The sequence below is a fragment of the Pteropus vampyrus genome, unplaced genomic scaffold (genome assembly GCF_000151845.1).
Source record: "Pteropus vampyrus isolate Shadow unplaced genomic scaffold, Pvam_2.0 Scaffold638, whole genome shotgun sequence".
Taxonomy (NCBI): Eukaryota; Metazoa; Chordata; class Mammalia; order Chiroptera; family Pteropodidae; genus Pteropus; species Pteropus vampyrus.
This window is the reverse complement of record NW_011889419.1, coordinates 52,071-70,811: the sequence shown is the minus strand read 5'-3', so window position 1 is coordinate 70,811 and position 18,741 is coordinate 52,071. Positions and strand designations below refer to the sequence as shown.

Sequence of the window (18,741 nt, the reverse complement as noted above, 5' to 3'; positions counted from 1 at the left end):
TATTCAATTTCGCGTAAAATTTTAGAGATGTTTCATTTGAATAGAGCGGCATCAAAACCAGGTGGTAATAAACAGTGAGTACTAAAGACAGCAAATTAATTCACATGGAGTTTGCTTTACAAATTAGTAATTGATATTGTCAACACTCTGTTGGACTTTGCTATCCATGGTTTATTTTATTGTTTTGACAGTTTTATGATAGATTTTAAAACATATTTAAAAAAATTGTTCTGCCCTCCCATTTTCTTTTTTTATTTCATAGTTTTAATCTATACCTAAGACTCAAATTTCTTATGTGGGTAGATTACACCCATGAGGTGCTGTGATTCAATAGAAAATTATGATTTCTTCTTATATCTAACATTTCTTATTTCAAAAGTGAATAGTTAAATTTAATAATTTGTTTCATGTCTTTCCATGAAGATTTGGTCATGATAAAATGTAAATATGTAACACCTAATCTGGGATCCATGCACAGGCTCTGTTGATCTATCTGTAAGTTGAATTTTATATTTTGCTACTATGATCAAATGTGTCTATGTTGTTTTGTTTTATTTTTTAACATGTAACTTAAAACGTTCTTGGATGACTCCTCTGACTTTATTTACATTTTATGCTAGTTGTAATTTGTGCTCAATATCTGCTAGATGTACAGTACTGAGTGTATTTTAATTCACAGTTTTGTTGCTACAGGTGAAGAAATGTTTGGTCCAATGATGTATAGCTGGAAAAAAAAACATGTCTTTTATGCTTTTATTCTGTTTAGTTGTAAGTATGGAAGCTCTTAAAACTTTCTATCAGTATTACTAAGTTCAAAGTCAAATTTAGAATACTAAATATACTCTCCATGCACATGTCTTTGTTGTCTCCCTCAGTCTTAGCCTTAGTGGCAGCACCATTGTGATTAAGAGCAGATCTTTTGTAGCGAGATCACTATTGTTCACTACCTGTCTTTCCGCCAATGTCTGTATGAACTTTGGTAAGTTTCCCATCCTCTCGAGCCTTCAGTTCTTTAATCTATAAAAAGGAGATAATAATATCTATCATAGGCAGCTAAACTGATTTGAAAAGATAGTATTTTTATAATAAAATCTGACACATGGTATGTACTTCATATATGGCAGCTGTTATTTTCTGGATTCTTACAGGTGATTCATGTGACATGAACTCAAAAACACAAAATCCCAAGTAAGCCTTATGCTCTGTCTAACCCACATTTTCTGCATTCTACTCCATTTTCCTCATAATAAAAAAAATGGATTCTATTTGTTGAGAATTTACTATGTGATAGTTCTTGTAGTAAGCACTACACATTGAATACCTGCCTGAAAAACAATCCTCTCCTCTCCTCCCACATTCCGTCTTTACTTACCAGTCAAACCACCTACACACAACTATGTATTTGTGATTTTAACTTTCAGCATCATTTCTACTGGAAAGTCTTGAAACGCTTGTCTATATTGATTGGTCCTCATTTGTGTTCTCATAACAAATAATTAGTACTTCTATTTTAGCACTTCCTCTGAGAAAGTGGTTTTGTTGACATTTGTTGAAACTCACTTTCTGGGATAGTTACAAAAGTAACAATCCTAGACTTATTGTCCATGGTAAGACATATTGTTATTTAAATACATATATTTCTTATTTATTTGCCTACACATTCAAACTTATATTCTGTCCTATTGGATTTCATCTTGAAACTGCTTTGTACTAATTTTATTTATTTAAATTTTATACGTACCTGTATTTAACATTAGGGATTTATTTATTTTTGCATTTGAAACTACAGTTTTGCTAATGAATAAAGTCATGCATACCATGTAACAATCACCTCTTTGCTTATGTTATTACCTTTCATGCTGGCCAAACTGTTAACTGGCATCTCTTCCTTGCTTTAGCTGTCAAGTAGACAAATAGTTATATCTTTCTTGGTGGTTAATTTTTGCTTTCTTCAGGGAATCTGTCAGTAAGACATTTAAACTGGAGATCAATAAATTTGCATATCTGAATTATAATTTTTTCACATGCTATTCATCTTAAAACATATATAAATATTTTAGACCTCTATAAGATAAATGCATTTATTTTAATTATATTTAATTTCAATCCACTTTATTTGTGTAACCCCAGTTTCTAAATCCCTCTTTATTTTTGTAAGTTCTTATTATTTCAAAATTTCTCCTATATTGAAATAGCTTTATGAATGTACCATAAGTTTTAAATCAACTTTCCACACATGTTTATATATCTGTTTTCTACAATTGTTACAATGTCTGCAAAAAGCATCTTTTCATAAACATTGCATGATTTCATAATTCCTGACAATGAAATCTTAAGGAAAAAGGAGGTAATAATTTAAAACTTTTGTATACATTCACCAAGATATAATTTATAAACTTTGTATCATGTTTTCCTTCAACTCACTGTAAGACTGTATAATTGTATCCACAATGAAATGACTACAATGAATCATATGCCTTTTTATAAAGAATATTGACACTTTTATTTGCTGTAGGTTTTGGTGCCCTTGAGCTCCAGCTCACACTTTACACCATGAAATAGCCATGTGTTCAGTCTATATGTAAGGCTTTCATTTCTTTGTCTTATGCAAATAAAGACTCCCCACCCTCCCTCCCAATTTTTTTTCATTTGTGTCTTTAGTGCATATTTTATTATTTATTAATTTATTGGTTGCTATTCTTGTTGTTCTATTTTAATTAAAAACCTTAAAAAGGCGTTCCAAGATTTGAGTCTATTGTGTAAATGAATAGAAAGCAATTTGCTTTTCAATACTGTAGCAAAACTCACTTAACTTGGTATATGAATGGCTGTCATTGTTCCTTTAAAATATTCACTTCCTTCAGAGATTAGAGTAGGATCATCTCTCACTGTATGATTAGTTACTATAGTTAAACTTCAACGTTTACTGTCACATTATTGGAAAAGAGAGATGACAGTGATTTTTCGAAGACACTAACATTCCTAAGAACTGTGGGAACACAGCATAATACCTCCAATAGATCATTTTAACTTAAGGGAAGGATACTCTGTTCAGCCTTCCTAACTTCCTTAATCCATTATTACTCAACCCAGTGGCTCCTAGAGCTTTACATGGTAACATGCTCTTTCCTGGACCCTCAGGGTGGTAGCACTTATTCCAAATATTCTCTATTTATTCCATTCGTTAATGCTAGTTTTCAAGAGGCAACGTTTAAGAAAATAGTTTGCATCTTTCAAAGATTTTTATATTTTAAAAAGTATAATGATAATTTATATTATGTTATATATCATAACAATATCATAACAGCATTATGATATTGACAAAATTGGGTGATTTTAATGTAGATATACTTTTTTTTTCTCTTAAAGAGGAAAGTGAGGGTGTGGCAGAGATAACTTCTCACTGTATATAAATTCACATTATCTTCATGTAAATTGTAAAAAGTAGCATTCAAAATTACAACTCAGAAAAACTTGTAGATCTTTAAACAATAATTCAGATATTAATTACATATGATTTTGGTAGATCACATGCAATCAGCTTCTCAGAGAAAATCAACCTATAGATTTATCCAAGATGAAAGTGGATGAAATGACTATTGTACTTACTCTTCTGAGAGTTAATAATAGCTTCAGCTGGTTCTTTAACAACCTATGGGCTCATCTGAGAAAGAGGATCTCTTAGAAAACATCGTGTGGAATTTACTTTGCTCTCAGCTTATGACTCCACTTACCCTGACTGCTGATCTGGGAAGGCCTAGAACTCTGAGTTTTTTCATCTCCAACACCCTGAGAAGATTTTTAAACTAAGAGCTTTATGCTCAGAAAGTATTTTCTAGCTCCCTCTAGGTTGAAAGTAAAATATTGTCCAACTTTGTCTCCCTCTTGCTTTGAAAACATTGATATGATGACTTCTCTGGATAGGACAAGAGGCTTTACACCATTATGATTTATATTTGATTAATATGCTAAACCTCAAACTAAATAATAAACAACTGGGTCCTTGGTGACTCAGGTTCAAACGTTACTAATGAGTCTCCTTTCTAATGAATGTAGGCAAAAATCCTGAAAGATGCAACAGTGGGGGCAGTGTCCTTAGAGGCACTAAGGTGCTATGATAGCCATAGGCACAGGTTAAGATATAACAGTTAAAAACCAGATGGTTAAGAATTCATCTGCCTTTCTTGTATTTCTTTCCTACTATCTACAGAAGCTGAAAGATTACAACTCTATCTCACTTGCTACTTTTTCTCAACCATTAAAAAAGATAACAACATAAAAAAATTAGATAACTCCAAGCAAATAATAATTCTTTTTAATATTTTAAAGAAGTATATGAATGTTTATGAATATTTAAAAAATAAAAATACTACATCCATCACCCCTTTTCAGCATTTTTTAACATATGGTCATATATGAATTCATGTAAAGATAGTATTCTCTTCTAAAATTAAATTTATAAAGATAACTGGTTAATAACATTATATAAATTTCAAGCATACTACTTTGTAATACATCTTTATGCTCTACTGTATGCTCCCCACCTGAAGTCTAGTCTCTTTCCATCACCTTGTATTTGCCCCATCTTTACCCTCTTCATCCTAATTCATGTAAAGATACAATTTCCTTTCATAATAACTTACTCATGGATGCTACCATACATAGTTTTCACATCAAGATACTTAGACTTCTTTTATACAATAAATTCTGATTTGAGTGATCACTGAAGCTTTTCATTTTCCATATTATTTCCTTGGATTAGTCCTGGGCATTTTTTCTTAAACCTTATAGTATGTGCTCTAGTAATTTCTTGAGATGTGGGTTGTAAATGGTAATTTTTATTTCATCTTAGATAATAGAGGGAGAAAGGGAGGGGGAGAAAGAGAGAGAGACAGAGAAAGAAGGGATTTTATAATACGGATTGAAAGCATATAGAGCCAAAAGTGACAGAACTAAAGAAAAAATGAACATTCTTGGAGGTTTTATTTATTATTTATCTATCTATCTATCTATCTATCTATCTATCTATCTATCTATCTATCTATCTATCTATCTATTTAAGCAGGAAGTAGCTTATTTTTATTTTTAAGAATTATGTCAGGGTAACATTGGTTAATACAATTATATAATTTTCAGGTGTACATTATAATTTGATATCTGTATATTCTATTGTGTGTTTACCACCCAAAGTCTAGTTTTCTTCAGCTCCCTATATTTGATCCCCTTTACCCACTTCACCTTCCCCCCACCCACCTATATTTGACCCCCTTTAACCCGTTTACCTTCCCGTTCCTCTACCACCCTCTACTCTCTGGTAATCACTAGTCTATATCCATGAGTCTCTGTTTGTTTGCCTCATTTGTTGCTTTTATGTTTATAGCCAACATATATGTGATGTCACATGATTTTCTACATTTTCTGTTTGGAATATTTCGCTTAGCATGATTATTTCAAGATCCATCCATGTTGTCGCAAATGGCAGTATTTCATCTCTTTTTATGGCTGAATAATATTCCATTGTATATATGTACCACAGCTTCTTTAGCCAATCACCTATAATAGGACATTCAGTTGTTTCCAAGTCCTGGCCACTGTGAATAATGCTGCTATGAACATTGGTGTGCAAATATCTTTTCGGATATGGATTTTCAAGTCTTTGTGGTAAATATCCAGTAGAGGGATTGCTAAATTATATAATAGATCAATTCTTAGTTTGTTGAGGAACCTCTATACTGTTTTCCATAGTGGCTGTACCAATTTACAGTCCCACCAGCAGTGTCTGAGGGTTCCTTTTTCTCTGCATCCTCTCCAAAATTGTTGTTACTTGTCCTGTTGATTATAGCTATGCTAACAGATGTGAGATAGTATCTCATTGTGGTTTTGATTTGCATTTCCCTAATAGCTAGTGACGTTGAGCATGTTTTCAAATATTTGTTGGCCATTTATAGGTCCTCTATGGAGAAATGTCTGTTCAAGTCCTCTGCCCAGTTTTTGATTGGATCGTTTGTTTTTCTGTTGTCATTGAGTTGTATGAGTTCTTTCTATATTTTGGATATTAGGCCCTTATCAGAGGCGTTGCTTACAAATATATTTTCCCATTCAGATGGTTGTCTCTTTACCTTGTTGACAATATCTTTTGCAGAGCAGATGCTTTTTAGCTTGACTTAGTCCCATTCATTTATTTTTGCTTTTACTTCCCTTGCATTTGAGGTCAAATTCATAAAATCCTCTTTAAGTCCAAGGTCCTTGAGTTTAGTTCCTATGTTTTCTTCTATGTCTTTTATTGTTTCAAGTCTTATATTCAGGTCCTTAATCCATTCTGAGTTAATTTTAGTATGTGGTGATAGATAACAGTTTAATTTCATTCTTTTGCAAGTGGCTTTCCAGTTTTCCCAACATCATTTATTGAAGAGGCTTTCCTTGCTCCAAGGTATGTTTTTGGCTTTTTTGTTGAAAATTATTTGCCTATACAAATGTAGATTTACTTTTGGACTCTTGAGTCTGTCAATACCATGCTGTTTTGATTACTGTCGTTTTGCAGTATAATTTAAGTGATGCCTCCAGCCTTCTTTTTTCTCAAGATGGCTTTGGCAATTTGGGGTCTTTTGTGCTTCCATACAAATTTGATGATTTTTTGTTCTATTTATTTAAAAAATACCAATGGAATTTGGAGGAGATAGCATTAGATTTGTATAATGCTTTAAGTAATATGGTCATTTTAACTATGTTGATTCTTCCAATGCAAGAACACGGAATATCTTTCCATTACTTTGTATCTTCTTCAATTTCTATTAATAGGGCCTTGTCATTTTCATTATATAGATCCTTCTTATGTTTTGTTAAATTTATTTCTAGGTATTTTATTCCTTTTGTTGCAATTGCAAAAGGAATTATTTTTTCACTTCTTTTCTGAGACTTCATTATTGGAGTATAGGAACGCTATGGATTTTTGAACGTTGATTTTGTATCCAGAGACTTTACTGTATTTGCTTATTGTTTCTAGTAGTGTTCTTGTGGAGTTGTTAGGGTTTTCAAAATACAGAATCATGTCATCTGTAAATAGTGACAGTTTGACGTCTTCATTTCCTATTTGGATGCCTTTTATATCTTTCTCTTGCCTGACTGCACTCGCTAGGACCTCCAATGTTATATTGAATAACAGCGGCAATAATGGACAGCCTTGCCTTGTTCCTGATCTTAGAGGGAAGGTGTTTAGTTTTTCACCATTAACTATAATGTTGGCTGAGGGTTTGTCATAGGCAGCCTTTATTATGTTAAGATACTTTCCTTCTATACTGATTTTGTTAATGTTTTGATCATAAATGAGTGTTTTATCTTGTCGAAGGCTTTTTCTGCATCTATTGATATTATCATATGCTTCTTATTTTTTAATGTGTTTATGTGGTGTATCACATTAATCAATTTGCATATGTTGAACCATCCCTGTGCCCCTGGAATGAAGCCCACTTAATCATGGTATATAATCTTTTTAATATGTTGCTGTATTCAGTTTGATAGTATCTTATTTAGGATTTTTGCATCTCTGTTCATGGAAGATATTGGTCTGTAGTTTTCTTTTTTTACCAGGGCCCAGTCATCAGAGCAGAAAACAGGTTTTGGTATCAAGGTGATATTGGCCTCATAAAATGTGTTGGGAAGTATTGCCTCCTCTTTGAGTTTTTAGAAGAGTTTCAGGAAAATAGGTATTAAATCTTCTTTGAATGTTTGGTAGAACTCACTGGTGAAGCCATCTGGTCTTGGGATTATACTATTTGATAGGTTTTTGATGATTGTTTCAATTTCCATTCTGCTGATCAGTCTATTTAGATTTTCTAGTTCTTCTTGATTCAGTCTAGGAAGATTGCATTTTTCTAAGTACTGGTCCATTTCTTCTAGATTATTATATTTGGTGTTATATACTTTTTCATAGTATTCTTGTATGATCCTTTGTATTTCTGCGATGTCAGTCATAATTTTCCCTCTTTCATCCCTGATTTTGTTTATTTGTGTTCTTTCTCTTTTTTCTTTAGTGAATCTAGCCAGGGGTTTGTCAATTTTATTAACTTTCTCAAAGAACCATTTCTTCGTTGCATTTATTTTTTCTATTTTTTTTCAATTTCATTTATTTCTGCTCTAATTTCGATGATTTCTTTCTTTCTGCTGACTGTAGGCTTCATTTGTTTTTCCTTTTCTAGTTTTTTAAGATGAAGCATTAGGTTGTTTATTTGGGCTCGTTCTTATTTTCAGAGGTAGGCCTGTCATGATATGAACTTTCCTCTCATGACCACTTTTGCCATGTCCCAAAAGTTTTGATATGTTGTGCTATCATTATCATTCATTTCTATGTATCTCTTGATCTCTCTTTTTATTTCTTCTCTGACCCAGTTATTCTTCCGTAGCATGTGGTTTAATCTCCATGTATTTGTGGTTCTTCCTGCTTTCTCTTTGCAGTTGATCTCTAGTCTCAAAACATTATAATCAGAGAATATGGTTGGTATGATTTCAACCCTCCTATATTTGTTGAGGCTCTCTCTGTGTCCTAGTATGTGGTCGATTCTTGAGAATGTTCCATGTGCACTAGAGAAGAAAGTATAAGCAGTTGTTTTGAGATAGAAGGCTCTGTAAATGTCAATTATGTCCAGTTGGTCTAATGTGTCATATGAGGATGTTATTTCCTCATTGATTTTCTGTTGGATGATCTGTCCATATCTGACAGTGGGGTATTTAGGTTCCCTACTACAATAGTGTTTTGGTCTGTTTTCCCTTTAGTTCTGTTGGTAATTGCTTTGCATATTCAGGGTTCCCTGATTGGGAACATAGATATTAATAAGTGTTATGTCTTCTTGGTGCATGATTCCCTTTATCATTATTAAGTGTCCCTCAGTATCTTTCTTTACCTTTTTTATTTCGAAGTCCATTTCATCTGATATTAGTACCACTACTCCCTCTTTTCTCTGAATGCCATTTGCTTGAAATATCATTTTCCACCCTTTCTTTTTGAGACTATAATTGTTTTTGGAGCTGAGTTGTGTCTCCTGGAGGCAACATATGGTTGAGTTTTGTTTCTTGATCCATTCTGCAACTCTATGCCTTTTTATTGGTGCGTTCAGTCCATTTACATTTAGGGTAATTATTGAAATGTGAGGTTTTCTTATAGCCGTTTTATCTTTTGCTTTCTGGTAGCTCAGTGTTTTTATTGCTTCCTTGTCCTTGTTTTTCTGTTTTCTTTATTCTGAGTTTTGCCTCTGTTCCTTCTTGTTTTATGTTATATACTTCAGTTCTGAGTCTTTGGTGTGTGGTTACCATAACGAATATGTAAAGGATAGTTATATATATATATACAGTCATCCTTTTTCTTTTGCACACGCCTTATCTCCAATCCCTTTTGCTAATTATGATCTTTGAGTCCTCCCCCTTTCAGTCATTATTATCTAATTTGTCCCTATGTATGCTGTACATTCATTATCATCTTGCTATAGCAATTCTCTTCTTATTGTGTAATCATATAATGCCCTGTTGTTAGTAAAGTTTGCATGCCTCTGCTTCTATTCGCCTGATAGGCCCAGTCATCAGGATAGAAAGCAGAGAAGCGGGGTGGGACAGCAAACAACAGGTGATTTTTACTGGCCTTGTTTCCAAAACCGAGGCTGAGATGCAGCTCCCAACCCCTGACCCAGAGGCTCCCTCCTCCCCATATCCTCCAAGACTGAACAACTCAGAGCCCCAGGGGAATCTGAGCAAAAGCTGCCAAGACTGAAGCTATTTGCCTGATAGTCACTTTATTCCCAATTATATATTTAAAAATTTTTTTTGTCATTTTTTTTTTTAGGTGAACTGATCCCTTTCAGTATTTCCTGTAGTGCAGGCCTCATAGTGGAGAATTCCCTCCATTTTTGTATGTCTGGAAAGGTCTTAATTTCTCCTTGATATCTAAAGAAGAGCTTAGGCTGTAAGTTTCTTTCACTTAATAGTTTAAATATTTGATTCCATTCCTTTCTGGCTTGTAAGGTTTATGCTGAGAAGTCCGACGATAATCTAATGGGTTTTCCTCTATAAGTTACCGTTTTCTTCTCCCTGGCTGCTTTGTGAATTCTGTCTTTGTCACTGATTTTTGGTAATTTTAATACAATGTGTCTTGGTGAAGGCCATTTTGGGTTGAGATCATTGGGTGTTCTGTTGACTTCTTGAATTCTAAGCTCCAGCTCATTCTTTAGATTTGGGAAATTCTCATCCACTGTTTGTCTGAAAATGCTTTCTAGTCCCTGCTCCTTTTCCTCGCCTTCAATAATACTCTTTATTCATATGTTTCCTCTCTGATGGTATCAGCTAGTTCTTGAATTTCTCTTTCATTATTTTTTATTCTTTGGTTTCTCTCCTCTTCCTTCTGATTTATTTCTCGATCTCTCTTTCCGATATCACCGATCTTTTCCTCCACTTGGTCGACTCTATTTCCCAAGCTCGCTATTTCATTTTTCAACTCTTGTAGTGTGTGTGTGTGTGTGTGTGTGTGTGTGTGTGTGTGTGTGTTTATCTCCAAAAGATCTATTCTATTTCATTTTTTGAGGGTTTCAATCTCCTTGCTCTGCTCATCTAGGTGTTTTTTCAATTCCTGAAATTGTTGATATGACTCGTTTTGGAACTCATTGAGTTTTTTCAGAAGTTCCATTCTGAATTCTCTGTCATTTAAGTTGCCTATTTCTATGTCTGTAAGCTTATTTTCTGGAGATTTTTCTCTTTGTTTCTGAGATGCCTTGTCACCTTGGTTGTTCATGGTGTTTCTCTGCCTGGGAATTAATGGAAATGTATTCTGCATTTTTTTTTTTTCAGAAAGGAGATTTATTATATAAAGCTCTCCCTTTAGCCTACTGCAAAGAAGTCGCTTTTCTTTTCGTTTCCAGTATTTGGTGTGTAAATCTCTTGGATTCCTGCTTTATATAAAGCTTTAAAAATGCCTTTTTATTTTCTTATTAATATTTAATCACACTCGTTCAGTTTCAGTCCCTGTCAGTTTCAGCAGTGTTTCAGCAACAGTTTCAGTAGTGTTTGCTCAGATTCCCCTGGGGCTCTGTGGTGTTCTATTTTGGAGGGTATGGGAGGAGAGCCCTCTGGGTTGGAGGAGAGCCTCTGTGGCTCAGCCTTGGTTTTATATCCGTGGCTGGTAAAAATCAACTGTTGTTTTTCTGCTGTCCTGCTTCTCTGTTTTCTGCCCTGATGACTGGGCCCTGCTGTCAGCCGTGTGGAGCTCAAAGTTTTCCCAGGCAGGACTGTTCAGGGAACTCACCACACCTTCTCCTCTCCCCCTCCTCCTACAGGGAGCTCCGGAGGCTGCAAGAGGCAGTTTCTTTATTTCTGCCAGTCTACCGCCTGACATACAGGATTCTGACCTGTGGTAGCTCTTATGCACAGATCCCACACTCAGACATGCTGGTGTACAATTTGGGTGCTTTTTGTTGAGTTTTAGATGTTCAGGTTATTGTTGTTTTAAGGGGAGAGATCTGGGGACGTCTCTCACTTCGCCATGTTTCTCCGAACCTCCTCCATTTTATCTCTTGGAGTTTTTAACACAATTTTCACAGTTATGACAAGGGAAGCAAACCAATAATAAGAATAGATATCCAAATAACTTGACATTATAGTTATACTAGAACAGTAATCCTCAAATTGCCAATATGTGTTCTTTTAAAGTATACATGTAACATTTAATAAAAGAATCCATTTGCAAGGCATAAATGAAGGTCTCAACAATTTTCAAAGAATTTAAATATTACAGAATATAGTTTCTGACTACAGTGAAATCAAAGGGATTGAACTACAAATCGAAAGCAAAAGGATAAATATGAAAATAAAGTGATGTACTTCTAAATAGAGTCAAAAAAACATAATTTAAATTAAAATATATTTTGAATTTAATTGCAATAAAATCTGACATATCCAAATTTGTGGATTACAGCTAAAGCATAGTTTAGAAGGCAAATTATATTTTAAATACATAATTTAGAAAATATATTATATTGAAAACCAGTGTTCATTTTAAGAGGCTACAAGAAGAACAAACTAAAACAAGTAAAGGCAGAAATAAGTAGTATAGAGAATATATAATTGGTATAAGATATAAGAAATACATAAGATAAATATAAGATAAAGAAAATAAATACAAATACAAAATTATTTTTTAAAATAAGGTTAATTAAATTGATAATTTTTTTGCAAGTATTATCAGAGAAGGGAAAAAAAAGAAAATTATCTAAATTGACAATGAAAAACAGGAACATCACTACAGACCCTATAGACATTAACAGAATAATAAGAGTATGTCATAAAGAAAATCAAGGCAATAACATGTCAATTTACATAAAATAAACATTTATTTATGTTTATATACAACTGAAAAATTGAGACAAAAGAAAAAAGATGAATATTTTAGTATAAGTCTAAATCATTGAATCCATAATTAATAATTTCACAAAGAAAATTCTGTGCCAAATGGCTTCACTAGTACATTCTTCTAAATATTTGAAGAAGAAATAATGCTAATTTTACATAAACTGATTCAGAGAAGAGTAAAAGGAGGAATAATCCTTAACTTGCTTATGAGTACAGCATAACTTTCATGCCAAAATTGGATAAGTTTTTACAAAAAGTTAAATTACAGGCTGACTTATATAATAGTAAACATAAAAATCCTAATATGTATGAATTATAAAATTAAATAGAGCGATATACAAAAAAGTATACACATATTTATAAAGTGAGATTTACTACAGAAATACTAGGTTGGTTTAACCATTGAAAATCAACACATGTAATTAGCAGAATAAAGGAAGGAAAATATGGTCATGTCAATAATTCAGAAGAAAAGCATTTGATAAAATACAATTCACACTCATTATTAAACATTTTCAGCAAACTTGGAATAAAAACAAAATGTGTTAGTGTGATGAAGGGAATCTAGAAAACATCGTACACTGTTTTGAATATTGAAAACTTTTCTATTGACTTAAGGTATATGACAGGATGTCCATTTCCATTATTTCTGTTTACCACTGTTAGAGAGCCTACACAGGGCAGTAAAGAAAAGATAAACAAATACAATGGTCTGGCATTATTTACATATTATTTGTAAACATATTATTTGTAATATGTATTTGTAAATAATATGTAAATAATGTGTAAATAATATGTAAAAAAAGCACTACAAGTAAATCATCAGAATTAATTACTAAATTTAATAATTAGTAATTGCTAAATTCAGGAAGTTTGCTAGACAAAGGTCAATATGAAAAAATAATAGTACCTCTACATGCTAGCAATAAACAATTAGAAAATAAAATTTAAAAAATCCATATAAAATAGTGACATACCAAATGCCTAGGAGTGAATCTACCAGGATACCAAGTAATAAGTCTGTCAATATTGTGCAAGGCCTCTGTATAGTTAAAATTCCGAAATGTTTTTGAAAGTAATTAAAGAAGACACAAATGAGAGTGGGCTATACCATGTTTTAATGGATTAGAACTCTCAATGTTTAAAGACATTATTTTTCCCAAATTGGCCTATAGGTTCCATGCAATCTTAAAATTACTAAAATATTTTACTTCTTTGCAGAAATTGCCAAGCTGTTTAAAGTTTTATGAAAAATAAAGTTTTATGAAGAATAAAGGGCCAGAAAAGCAAAGCAAACTTGAGGAAGTGGAAGAAAGTTGTTGGAATTACACTAGTCAATATGAAAACTTATTATAGAACTACTATAAATGAGATGGTATAGTAGTCATTCAAAGATAAATATATCAATGGAATGAAAGGATAAAACCTGAAAAAGATTCACATATGTAACAACGATCATGACAAGGTTGCCACTGAATGCAAGAAGAAAAGGGCAATCTTTTCAATAAATGATGCTGGATATTCACAAGGAAAATAATGATGACTGTTTCCTATTTCAAACCACAGACAAAAGTCAATTTCAGATGGGTCATTAACCTTAATTTGTAAGATGTGTGAATGAAACTCATAGACTAAAACATGATTACCTACCTTCATGATAGCCAAAGATTTCTGAAACAAAAACAGACCTATCAACAACAGAAATTAAATGATAAATTGGACCTCATTAAAATTAAGAACTTTCATTTTTCAAAGTCAACATAAACAACATGTCAAGGCAAGATACAGGTAGAGTAAAATAACTTTAATAAATACCCCTACAAAAAACTGATATATAGAAAATTTGCAAAACTCCTAAAAATTAAATTTAAAAAAGAAATGCAATATAAAGGACAATTATTTGAATAGTCACTTCATGAAATAGGATATCCAATATCCAAAAAGCATATAATAAGGTATTCAACATCATTAGTCATAATATAGCTAAAATTAATAGGTTTGACCAAGGTAAATATTGACAAGAATATGAAGCAATTAAAACCCTAATACATTGCTGATAGGAGAATAAATTGATACTACTTTTGAAAATTATTTGATAGTGTCAACTAAGCTTAACATATGGCTGCCATATAGCCTATCAATTTCACTTCTAGTTTCTATATTCTAAAGATATGAGTACATATGTCTGCCAAGAAACATGTACGAGAATATTCTCTGCTTTATTTATAGTAGTCATATATGGTAAACCATCTAAATATCCATCTACTGGAAATGATTAAATTAACTGTGCTATATTTATATAATTGACTACAATTTTAAATTAAAAGAGTAAACTAATGCTAACATAACAGCTTGGACAACTGTCACAGACATAATGTCACAGCAAATGAAACCAGACCTAAAAGCGTACATTCCATGTATTTCTATTCATGTGATGGTTAGGAATACACAAAAGTAATCTTTGGCATTATAGGTGAGCATAGCAGTTTCATTTGGGAGGATGAAAGAGATTTCTGAGATGCTGAAAATATGCTGTATCTGGATCTGTGTGACGGTTACCTGAACATCTACACTTAATAAAAATGCATTAAGCTGTGCACTTTGAATTATGTTCTTTACTATAATAATGTTTAAAATGTATTTATGTTTTTTAGAGATATATACTGAAATATAGATGAAATAACATATGCATCTGTTTCAAATAATCAAGTGGGGGTTGGGAGAATGAACCAGTTTGTAGATGAAACGAGATTGGCTATAAATTGATACCCGTTGACACTGATGAATACAGCAGTATGCATCATGAAATTTCTCTATTTATGCAAGTTTAAAATTAAGAGAAATGTTTAACACACAGCCTGCCACAGAGTGAACACTCAGAAATATTTGTCGTTGCTATTAGATTTTTTAAAAACATTTTTGGACATTTCAAGAAACTTGGGAGACTAGTTGTAATTACCCCTGGGGTTGAAAATGGCAAGCATTCCAGAACAAGACCTGTAGGAATATAACTTCTCAGTCTGGTCTCTCAGGTAAATTCTCAGTGGGCCTGAGTAGCAGGGGACTTTCATTCCTGAAAAGCAGGACTCCTCCAGCATCTTGTCTCAAGACAGGTGAGGGGTGTTACTACAATCTAAATTTCTAGTAACCAAAAGTTTCTAATAACTTAGTAGTCATTAAGTCCACTGATCTCTTTTTGGAAACACCCAACATTTGTCAGATCAGGGATTCAGGACAAGGAGAATATAATTCATAGCATAGTCAATCTGGGAGTAAGGGCATGTATTAGGCCAATTAAGGAAATGTGAGAAGGTTGGGCAAAGATGCAAAATGATGTGGAAAAGAGGTAACCAGAGAGTCAAAGCTTTTGAACTGGAGTTAATTCTGTAGAACAATTGATACAATGAGTTGCCAAAAAACTGCCTGTATTAGAAAGAGCTTCTCAAGGTCTCTGAGCTCATTTCACTTAGCTGTCCTTCCTGCCTACTCAATGCCAATGAGTGCTGCTCTAAGAAATTGCATGGCTCAAATATTCAGATTTCTATTACTTATGTTAATTTATGTATATTTAAAAGTTCAACTGTTTTTAAAAGCAAATTTTAGTTATGCTAACGATCACAGCATTTATATTTTCATTTAACAGGTTTTTTTTTTTTTTTGGTTTTTAACCCATAGATTAATTTCAATTGCCCATTATCAATCTTATGTTAAAAAGGCATATTGCATTTTATAGCTTGAGCATACTGTGAGCATTTTTTATTATTTAAATGTTACTTATGCTGATTGCATTCCATGTAGAGTTTGCTTGAGGAAGTTCTTAAATATATCATTTTGCTAAAATGGTACTCCAAAAAGGCCTCCTTAAGTCAAATACAGAATTTTGGGTCAAATAATCAAAATTTGAATTCTGAGTCCACTATTAACCAGCATTGCTTAAATATCTGAAGGATTCCAATTAAATTATAATGTGGGCCACATATGTAATTTAGAATTTTCTAGTAGGTATATGATAAAATAAATAAATTTTAATAATATATTTTATTTAATTAATATATCAAAATATTATTTCACCTGTAATCAATATAAAATTATGCTTGAGATATCTCATAATCAAGTTCCTTGAAATGTCATTGAAATCTTGTTTTACTTGCTTGTTTCTCAAGATATAAATGAAGGAGTTTAAGAAACAGCTCACCACTACATAGGAAGTAGTGAGCAGTATACACCCTGATTAATATTTCTATTGTTGACAGTTTAATGTAGACGAAAGTACAACTTCCATAGGTTTACGTTGAATTGTAGTCATTTCTGGGCCTAATTTAAATACATGCCACGTTTTTTACCTGTTTTCACATTTTACTTGTTTTTACAACCTCCTAATTATTTTAGTTTCTCAACAGTCAATGCACAGAGTTATAGCTAAAGGTATATAAACAAATAAAGATATAGGTATATAACCATTTTCACTACAAATTTACTTGTCTTTTAAAAAGAACTTTTAGCACTTTTACTTTACATGTTTTCTGTTCAGATTAACCTGTTAGTGTGTGAATTTTCGAGTATTCGAAATTGTAGAAGCCTACATTATATAATTCAGCTTCTACGTTGATATAAACATGTGCAATAGTTTCCTTTATTTTTCCACTTTAAAATGTTTTTGCTGTTGTTTGCGATGTTTATATTTTATTTAATGAACTGTTCACACGTATCTTCTAAAATATGTCATACGAGGGCAAGAAAATTGCAGGTTTTCTATTCTATCTTTAGTGCCTGAAATGATACCTGGCATCAAAATGGCTCTTGAAAGCTAGAATTGGGAAAAGCAATAAACATAATTATTCTATCCAAAATATACAATTAACTGACGATTCTGCTTATTTTGTCTTGTTTCGTTTGCAGTTTTATAAACCCTTGTTAAAATGTGAAATTATTCTTTTCTTTCCTGGAAATATGTTATATTATCTTCTTAAGACAGCTTTCTAAAATAGTTTCCTTGCCAGAAAAGGGATGATTTAAAAATCTAAAGATATGTACTTAGGAACTACTGATCTTTTTATAACAACATGATTCCTCTACACTAGCAAATTCCATTACTTCTTTAAGAACAATGTAATTCTTTAGATTGAGTCATTGAAATCTTGTGTTACTTACTCATTTCTAAAGGTGTGATTGAAAAGGTTCAGCATAGGAGTGATGGAAGCAGAACTGCTACACCCTTATTAATCGCCACGGATTCTTTTGAAGAAAATACAGCTTATAAGATGATGGAAAAGACAATCATGTGGGAAGAACAGGTAGAAAATGCCTTTTTCTTTGCTGGACATAAGGGAATTATAAGATAGTCTTGATAATGTATACATAGGATAGAAGTTTACATACCAGGGTCATGATAAAGGTCAACACAGCACAGACTGTAATCACCTGCTATATGAGCCATGTTTCTGAACATGAGATCTTTAGAAGGGGGACTATATCACAGTAAAAATGGTCAATAACATTAGAGTCACAGAATTCCAGATTTAGACTCAGGCTGAGTGGAGGAATTATGATCGACAAGCCAACTGCCCAGCACCAAAGGATAAGTCTTCTACAGACCCTGTGACTCATGATGGTCACATAATGCAGGGGTTTTCAGTTTTCTGAGTAAGAGTGAATTTTCACTTGCAACTCTCTCCCACGAGTTGACACCAGGTACTTGAGGTAACATATCAAAGCTTTGGAGAAGGAATACATATTGTCCTTAATACAAATCAAATGTCTTCTGAAGATATTTCAAGCTTTCAAGTACAGAAGAATGAGGGACGGGGCAGAGAACTGAGAGAAACTCTTTTAAAACATTTCAAATCTACACAAGATGCAGATCTCCAAAAATTGGGGCAGTCTTAGAAGGCAGAGAAAGATCTAGGAGCCAGAAAACTTAGTGGACTGAAAAGCAAAAAAAACTCACCAGTGTGAAGAAAATAAAACGGCATTCTTACAATGCTGAAAGGGACAACAACTAAAAACTGTCAATCTAAAATTCTTTATTCAGCAAAAATATCCATCAATTATGAAGGCAAAATAAGACATTTTATACAGAAAAAAACGAATGAATTATTTCTAATAGAGCTGCACTTACAAGAATGCTACATAGTTCTTTGTGTTGAAAATATACAATACCAGGTGGAACAAGCCTGTCATAAATGCTGCATGATGCCACCTATATGAAGTATCTTAAATACTCAAACTCACAGAAGCAGAGTGAAATGGCATTTCCCGGAGGCTGCAATTTTTATTCCAGAGCATGATTCACCTCTATTCACTATAAATCTTTAGCGGATCTTGCCCTGAGAATCAGCAAAATACTGATACCCATTT

At 32.8% G+C, this 18,741-nt stretch overlaps 1 pseudogene; it reads right to left on the bottom strand.

Annotated features, from left to right (window-relative positions):
* Positions 1-933: 933 nt before the first annotated feature.
* LOC105308912 lies at positions 934-18,015 on the bottom strand (annotated as a pseudogene).
* Between the last annotated feature and the right edge of the window lie 726 nt (positions 18,016-18,741).